The sequence below is a fragment of the Dendronephthya gigantea genome, unplaced genomic scaffold (genome assembly GCF_004324835.1).
Source record: "Dendronephthya gigantea isolate DGI-Jeju-01 unplaced genomic scaffold, DenGig_1.0 000311F, whole genome shotgun sequence".
Classification (NCBI taxonomy): Eukaryota; Metazoa; Cnidaria; class Anthozoa; order Malacalcyonacea; family Nephtheidae; genus Dendronephthya; species Dendronephthya gigantea.
This window is the reverse complement of record NW_021163321.1, coordinates 66,277-75,000: the sequence shown is the minus strand read 5'-3', so window position 1 is coordinate 75,000 and position 8,724 is coordinate 66,277. Positions and strand designations below refer to the sequence as shown.

The following is an 8,724-nucleotide window of genomic DNA, read 5'->3' as shown; positions in this document are numbered from 1 at the left end:
AAAGTTGATTATTATTGATTATTAAAATGATGTTTCAGATACAAGTATGCATCCCTGCATTCATGTGGTTTGATTGTTTTGTGGTCAGGAATCAGTCTTTCACATTCTGCTCTAACATTTGGCTGTAAATAGTCATCTGGCACTGTTAAAACACCTGATTGGGTAGCTGCTTCCTTCAACTGTTCTTCACTCACTTTAAGGCCTGTAAAATAAGAAATTATGCATTTTCATGTAAAGTTTGAAGACTGGCCATTATGTGCACCACAAGTGCACATTACTGATTTTAATAAATTTTTGTGCTTATCTCATCAATACCCCCTTTTATTTAGCATTGAATATATGAAAAAAATAAATAAGAAATTAAATAACTAAAACTGTAGTTTAACTCACAGGTTCTTATACCGGTATCTCCCATATTTACTTTTAAATCTGATAAATAAATAAATAGGGACACCATTTATCTCTAAAAATTTAGATTTAAAACTTAATTGCTGTTGAGTCAACTTTGGTAATAAAAAATAATATTGACCCTTTCCTTCATAGTGATTGGGTTTTATAATGCCTGGCTGTTGCTAAAGAAGATAATAGCTTGTGTATTTGATCAGGTTAAAGGTCAATAAGTTAGGATGACAAAAATAACTAAAAATAATATACCACATTCTTCCAGACCATACTCTTCTGGAAAGCTATACATATGATTTGGCACACCACTAGGTAAAACTGTGTCCTTTTGTGCCCGTATTCTGTGGGTGTTCCATACACTGTCCTTAAATGAATCCAGTTCCTTCTGTACCAGTGGTATCATGACAAATGATAAAAGCATCCTAAAATTATAAAAAGAGTAAATGATAGTTTAGCAAATTATGGCCTTTCCTTTCTTACCAAATAAAATTGACCTCCACAAATTCCCTATGGATTAAATCAGCATAGGCAGATATTAATTGCCACTTAAATATGCAATTTACCACAAATACATACCTGTCAGTGTCATTGTGAGGATCATAATAACCCTGGTCTTTCAACCATCTTAAATGCACTTTAAAATACTTTTCCATTCTTTCGTGCAAATCCTTCCACCATCTTTCAATCTTAAACAGGTAAAAAATTAAAATACAAAAAAATGTTATCCATTTGGATAGAATGTCAATGTCAGTTAAGGGGGCAAAATACCTGATTAGAAGTGGATGGACCATATAAAATAGTCTCATGTGGATCCATATCCCCATGGTTTCTTCGTAAAAAGGCATGCAAGGTCGCCATTACACCTGTTTCAGTGCCCTTGTCCACTCTTAGCATGGCTGCCATCAACCTTGTTTCATAAAGGTATTCAAGGTACCACTTCCCAATTAATTTTGGTTCAGAGTTGGATACCCAAACTTTTAGCCACAGCAACTTCCTGCTGGCTGTGTCGATGCAGCCATAGATGGCCAATGGGAAGGTGGAATTTTGGTATCCCATCAATTTATCATGACCATCAAGTGCATGAACCCAGTTTCCCTCTTGTGGTGAAATGTCTCTTCTTCTTTTTCTGCTTGCCACCTATTCCACCCCTTGTTTCAAGCCCCACTGGGTCAAGCTCGCTCATAACGTCATAAACTTTATCCCTAGTGACATTCAAACCATGTTCTACTCTAATTTTTTTGCATGGCCCTGTAACCCAAAAGTTGTCCAGGACCATTTAACTCAGTTTGCACCGCTTTGATCACATCCGAAACTGCAATATTTTGATCATTGTAATACAACTCAAAATAGCGAAGCCGTCTGTCGAGCGACCTGAGACTCCACGTATACTGAGAGAAATCGCGAGCAACAAAATCCAGTACTTCTCTTCGTTGTAATCCTTGCTGCACATATGTTGACAAAGATTCTTTAAGATTTTCATCTTCCTTCCACTCTGCTTCTCTAATGTCAGAATTGTCGGCCATTTTGTATTAACGCTTCGCATTGAATCATGGTAGTGGCAGCCCTCGGCCATAGCGAATTTAACTTTCACTTTAATTTCAATCGAAATGGATATTGAATTCATTTCAATGTCCGCCATTTTGTATTAAACGCTTCGCATTGAATCATGGTAGTGGCAGCCCTCGGCCATAGCGAATTTAACTTTCATTTTAATTTCAATCGAAATGGATATTGAATTCATTTCGATGGTTGTATTCTATAGTGATTCACTTTGTATCTTATTTTAATTTATCTTTAATTTTATTTTTATTTTCAATTATATGTCAGAAATGCAGAAAAACAATAGTGGCAATGCTCGGCCACCATACTGGTCATAAAAGTGGAAGTGAATTCGTATGTTCGGGTTAATTATACCTCATTCCTTAAAATGAAACTATTTGCAATAAATTCAAATTCGTAATTCATCATGGTATCAATGCCCCCCCCTCTGTCTTCAAAAAATTAGGTCCATATTCCTTTTCTAATTTAATAAGTGGGTTCTTATTAATAAAGTGATAAGCTAACTGAAGCTAACGTTTCCAAACTATTTAACATAAACATATGCCATATTTTTGTGTAGAATATTAGTGGTTATAAATTACATTGGAATGAACGACAGGTTGCACTCACATTACAGTTACTTTTATTGTTTTAAAGTTTCTTGATAACTTACCTGTGTGTTTATATACAAATATATATTCCTTGTTATTAGCCATTTTTGAAGAAATTTTGTTCAATTTAGGTGTCACCATGTTCACTGGATCAGATTGATTAAAGAGATAATAAAAATTGGCTTCTTACAACTATAAAGATATAGAACTGATTACACTGGTATGATACTTGATATTGCCAGACATTTGAATATTTGTGATTTGCAATAATTTAACTCAGGCTTTCATTCCATTTCTATCTTAGGTCTCAGATTATCCTAAGGGATTTGTTGTTGTCTGTGGTGGTTATTAGCAGAACGGTATGTACCAGATGCTGCTAGTACCAGCCATATAATAACAAAAGGATAAGATACCGGTTATTTCTGCAAATTGAAGTTTTACATTTTGTGCCCAATTTTGTTTTTGTCTTCCAGCATCTTTTCACATCAAACAGGAGAGAGGAATTGCTGAAAAAGATGATGGAATCTTCTTTCAATAACGTTGACGTTACGATAAAATATGTCAACATTTTAATAACCTATTTAACCTATTTCTATAGTGCGTGTGAGAAGACATATAGTATAAAATTTATTACAGCAATTAAATTCTATACACATACTAAGCAACATATCTGAGATGCAAATTTAATTCAACTAATTATAACGAGAGATATCTGGTATTTGTTATGCAAATACTTATATAGATATAATAACCATAACCATAACCGTTTTTTCTTGATGAACTTCGTGAAAGAGATCAAGTAAATTAAATAATCATAGCTCTTCAGCACATGATCTTGTACTCTAGTGGTGAGAACAAGGGTTTCCCAATGGTAAATCGATGCTTCAAATCTTACCATAACCGTTTTTTCATTATGAACCTCTTGGAAAAGATAAAGTAAATCAAATAATCATAGCCCTTCAGCACATGATCTTGTAGTCTATTGAAAAAGACAATGGTCTCCCAAGTGGTAACTCGATGGTTCGAATCTTACCATAACCGTTTTTTCATTATTAACTTCGTGAAAAAGATGAAGTAAATTAAAATAATAATTGCCCTTCAGCACATGATATTGTAGTCTTTTGGAGAACACAATGGTCTCCCAAGTGGTAAGTCGATGGTTCAAAATCTTACCATAACCGTTTTTTTATTATGAACTTCGTGAAAAGATAAAGTAAATTAAATAATCCTAGCCGTTCAGCACATGATCTTGTAGTCTATTGGTGAACACAATGGTCTCCCAAGTGGTAAATCGATGATTCGAATCTTACCATAACTGTTTTTCATTATGTCCTTCGTAAAAACGTTATAGTAAATCAAATAATCTTAGCCGTATATCACATGATCTCGTATTCTAGTGGTGAAGACAGTGGTCAGCGAAATATTAAATTGATGGTCCAAATCTTATCATAACCGTTTTTTCATTATGAACTTCGTGAAAAAGATATAGTAAATTAAATAATCATAGTCGTTCAGCACATGATCTCGTAGTGTAGTGATGAAGACAATGATGATGGTCTCCTAAGTGGTAAGTCGATGGTTCGAATCTTACCATAACTCTTTTTCATTAAGTCCTTTGTCAAAAACGTTAAAATAAATCAAATAATCTTACCCGTTCAGCACATGATCTCGTAGTCTAGTGGTGAACACAGTGGTCTCCCAAATGGTAAATCAATGGTTCAAATCTTACCATATCCGTTTTTTCATTATGAACTTTGTGAAAAAGATGAAGTAAATTAAATAATAATAACCGTTCAGCACATGATCTCGTTGTCTAGTGGTAAAGACCGTGGTCTCTTAAGTGGTAAGTCGATGGTTCGATTCTGACCATAACCTTTTTTTCATTATGAACTTCGTGAAAAAGATAAAGTAGATTATATAATCATAGCCCTTCTGCACATGATCTTATAGTCTAGTGATGAACACATTGGTCTCCCAAGTGGTATGTCGATGGTTCAAATCTTACCATTATCGTTTTTCATTATGAACTTCGTGAAAAAGATAAAGTAAATTAAATAATCGTAGCCGCTAAGCATATGATCTCGTAGTCTAGTGGAAAAGACTATGGTCTCCCAAGTGGTAAATCCGTAGTTCGAATCTTACCATAACCATTTTTTCATTATGAACTTCGTGAAAAGGTTACAATAAATAAAAATCATACCCGTTCAGCACATAATCTTGTAGTCCAGTGGAGGAGACAAGGGCTCCATAGTGGTAAATCGATGGTTCAAATCTTACCATACCCGTTTTTTCATTATGAAATTCGTGGAAAAGATAAAGTAAATTAAAAAATAATAGCCCTTCTGCACATGATCTTGTATTCTATTGGAGAACACATTGGTCTCCTAAGTGGTAAGTCGATGGTTCGAATCTTACTATAACCGTTTTTTATTATGTCCTTCGTAAAAACGTTAAAGTGAATCAAATAATCTTAGCCGTTTAGCACATGATCTCGTAGTCTAGTGGTGAAAACAGTGGTCAGCCAAATAATAGATCGATGGTCAGAATCTTATCATAACCGTTTTTTCATTATGAACTTCGTGAAAAAGATAAAGTAAATTAAATAATCTTAGTCGTTCTGCATATGATCTCGTAGTCTAGTGGTGAAGGCAAGAGTCTTCCAAATGGTAAATCGAGGTTCGAATCTTACCATAACCTTTTTTTATTATGAACATCGTGGAAAGTTAAAGTAAATCAAATATAATAGCCGCTCAGCACATGATCTCAAAGTCTAGTGGACGACAATGGTCTCCGAAGTGATAATCGACAGTTGAATCTTACCATAACGTTTTTTCATTATGTCGTGGAAAAGATAAAGTAAATTAAAAAATAAGAGCCTTCTGCACATGATCTCGTAGTCTATTGGAGAACACATTGGTCTCCTAAGTGGTAAGTCGATGGTCGAATCTTACATGACGTTTTTTATTATGAACTTCGTAAAAAGTTAAAGTAAATAATCTTAGTTTGCACATGATCTCGTATCTAGTGGTGAACAGTGGTCAGCCAAATGGTAAATCGAAGGTTCGAATCTTACCATAAACGTTTTTTATTATGAACTTCGTGGAAAGTTAAAGTAAATCATAATATAATAGCCCTCAGCACATGATCTTGTAGTCTAGGACGACACATGGTCCGAAGTGCAAGTCCAGTTGAATCTTACCAACCGTTTTTTCATTATGAAATTCGTGAAAAGATAAAGTAAATCAAATAATAGCCTTCTGCACATGATCTGTAGTCTATTGGTGAAACATGGTCTCCAAGTGGTAATCGATGTTCGAATCTTACATAACGTTTTTATTATGTCTTTCGTAAAAACGTTAAAGTAAATCAAATAATCTTAGCCGTTTAGCACATGATCTCGCAGTCTAGTGGTGAAAACAGTGGTCACAAATGGTAAATCGATGGTCAGTCTTATCATAACCGTTTTTTCATTATGAACTTCGTGAAAAAGATAAGTAAATTAAATAACTTAGCCTTCAGCACATGATCTTCAGTCTAGTGGTAAGGCAAGGTCTCCAAATGGTAATCGAGGTTCGAATCTTACCATAACTTTTTCATTTTCTTTGTAAAACATTAAATAAATCAAATAATCTATAGCCGTTCAGCACATGATCTCGTAGTCTAGTGGGAGACATGGTCTCCGAATGATAAATCGATGTTCGAATCTTACATACCGTTTTATTATGAACTTTAAAAGATAAAGTAAATAAATAATAATAGCGTTCAGCACATGATCTCGTGTCTAGTGGTAAAGACAATGGTCTCCAAGTGGTAAGTCGATGTTCGAATCTTACCATAACCGTTTTTTCATTATGAACTTCGTAAAAGATAAAGTAAATAAATATTCATAGCCCTCAGCACATGATCTGTAGTCTAGTGATGAAGAATGGTTCCAAGTGGTAAATCGATGGTTGAATCTTACCATAATCGTGTTTTCATTATGAACTTCGTGAAAAAGATAAAGTAATCTAAATATCGTATGCTAAGCACATGATCTCGTAGTATGGTGAAGACAATGGTCTCCAAAATGGTAAATCGATCGAATCTTACATAACCGTTTTTAATAATTAGTAAATCAAATAATCCTAGCCGTTCGGCACATGATCTGTGTCTAGTGGTGAACACAAAGAGCTCCCCAGTGGTAAATCGTTGGTTCGAATCTTATTATAACCGTTTTTACATTATGAACTTCCTGAAAAAGATAAAGTAAATTAAATCATCATAGCCCTTCAGCACATGGTCTTGTAGTCTATTGGAGAACACAATGGTCTCTCAAAGAGGTAATTCGATGGTTCGAATCTTATCATAACCGTTTTATCAATATTAACATCATGGAAATGTTAAAGTAAATCAAATGATCCTAGCCGTTCAGCACATGATCTGGTAGTCTAGTGGTGAAGACACTGGTCTCCCAACTGGTAAATTGATGATTCAAATCTTACCGTAATCGTTTTTCATTATGTCCTTAGTAAAAACGTTAAAGTAAATCAAATAATCTTAGCCGTTCAGCACATGATCTCGTTGTTTAATGGTAAAGACAGCGGTCTCCTAAATGGTAAATCGATGGTTCGAATCTTACCATAACCCTTTTTTCATTATGAACTTCGTAAAAAAGATGAAGTAAATTAAATCATTATAGCCCTTCAGCACATGGTCTTGTAGTCTATTGCAGAACACAATGGTCTCCCAAGTGGTAAGTCGATGATTCGAATCTTATCATAACCGTTTTTTCAATATGAACATCATAAAAAAGATAAAGTAAATCTAATATTCATAGCCCTTCAGCACATGATCTTGTAGTCTATTGGAAAGGACAATGGTCTCCCAAGTGTCAACTTCATGGTTCAAATCTTACCATAACCGTTTTTTTATTATGAATTTCGTTAAAAGGGTAAATAAATCAAAAAATCATAGCCGTTCAGCACATGATCTTGTAGTCCAGTGGAGAAGACAATGGTCTCCCTAGTGGTAAGTCGATGGTTCGAATCTTACCATAACCGTTTTTTATTATGAACATCGTAGAAAAGGTTAAAGTATATCAAATATTCATAGCAACTCAGCACATGATCTCGTAGTTAGTGGTGAAAACAATGGTCTCCAAAGTGGTAAATCGATGGTTCGAATCTTATTTTAACCGTTTTTTCATCATGAACTTCGTGAAAAGGTTAAAGTAAATCAGATATTAAATAGCTGTTTAGCACATGATCTCTTGGTCTAGTGGTAAAAACAATGGCCTCCTAAGTGGTAAAACGATGGTTCGAATACTACGATAACCGCTTTTCAATATGAACTTTGTAAAAAGGTTAAAAAAATTAGATAACCATAGCCTTTCAGACCAAGTTCTTGTAGTCTAGTGGTTAAGACTATGGTCTCCCATGTGGTAAATCGATGGTTCGAATCCTATCATAACCATTTTTCTTTATGAACTTGATCGTGAAAAGGATAAGGTAAATTAAATAAACGTAGCCTTTCAGCAGAAGAAATTGTAGTCTAATGGTGAAAATGTTGGTTTCATGTGTCGAAAGTTGGAGTTTAATCTCGTTTTTGATGGAAATTTTCGTTATAAATAATACATGGTAAGGTTATGGCGAATAAGTTTGTGTAGGCTTCCAACAATCGCCAGTTAGCCTTGTGGTAAAGTCGTGCACTGTCAAATACAAGATCGTGGTATCACGAAAAGGATGGTACGTTTCTCATGACGGAAAGAAAGAAAAAGGGTTGGTACGTTGTTCGCGTTTATACTCGACTAATCTTTGGAAATAAAAGTTAATCTTTAGGGAAATCAGGGGATAAGTAGGGTGAATGAGGTGTATATGAGTACAAAAAGACTTAGTAATTGGGCGGCCTCGACTCCCGGGAGCAGGGGGAGAGTATAGGTGAGAAAACAGTATATAAAACATTTAAGTCTTTTTGTACTCATTTAAACCTCTTTACCCCTATTTATCCTCCTATTTACTCTTATCTATCCCTACTCTTTCTTATTCTCAGACATCCCATATTATCCCCTTACACAATTAATTTATTGAAGAAAGCTTACATTGAAAGTGAGGAAAGACGGGGGAAAGACAACCCCCCTCTGTCTACTCCTCGCCTAAGGCGAGGGCCTATTCGCCCTCTCGCTCTACTCCTCTCA

At 34.8% G+C, this 8,724-nt stretch overlaps 1 pseudogene; it reads right to left on the bottom strand.

Annotated features, from left to right (window-relative positions):
• Positions 1 to 11: 11 nt before the first annotated feature.
• LOC114541828 lies at positions 12 to 1,925 on the bottom strand (annotated as a pseudogene).
• Between the last annotated feature and the right edge of the window lie 6,799 nt (positions 1,926 to 8,724).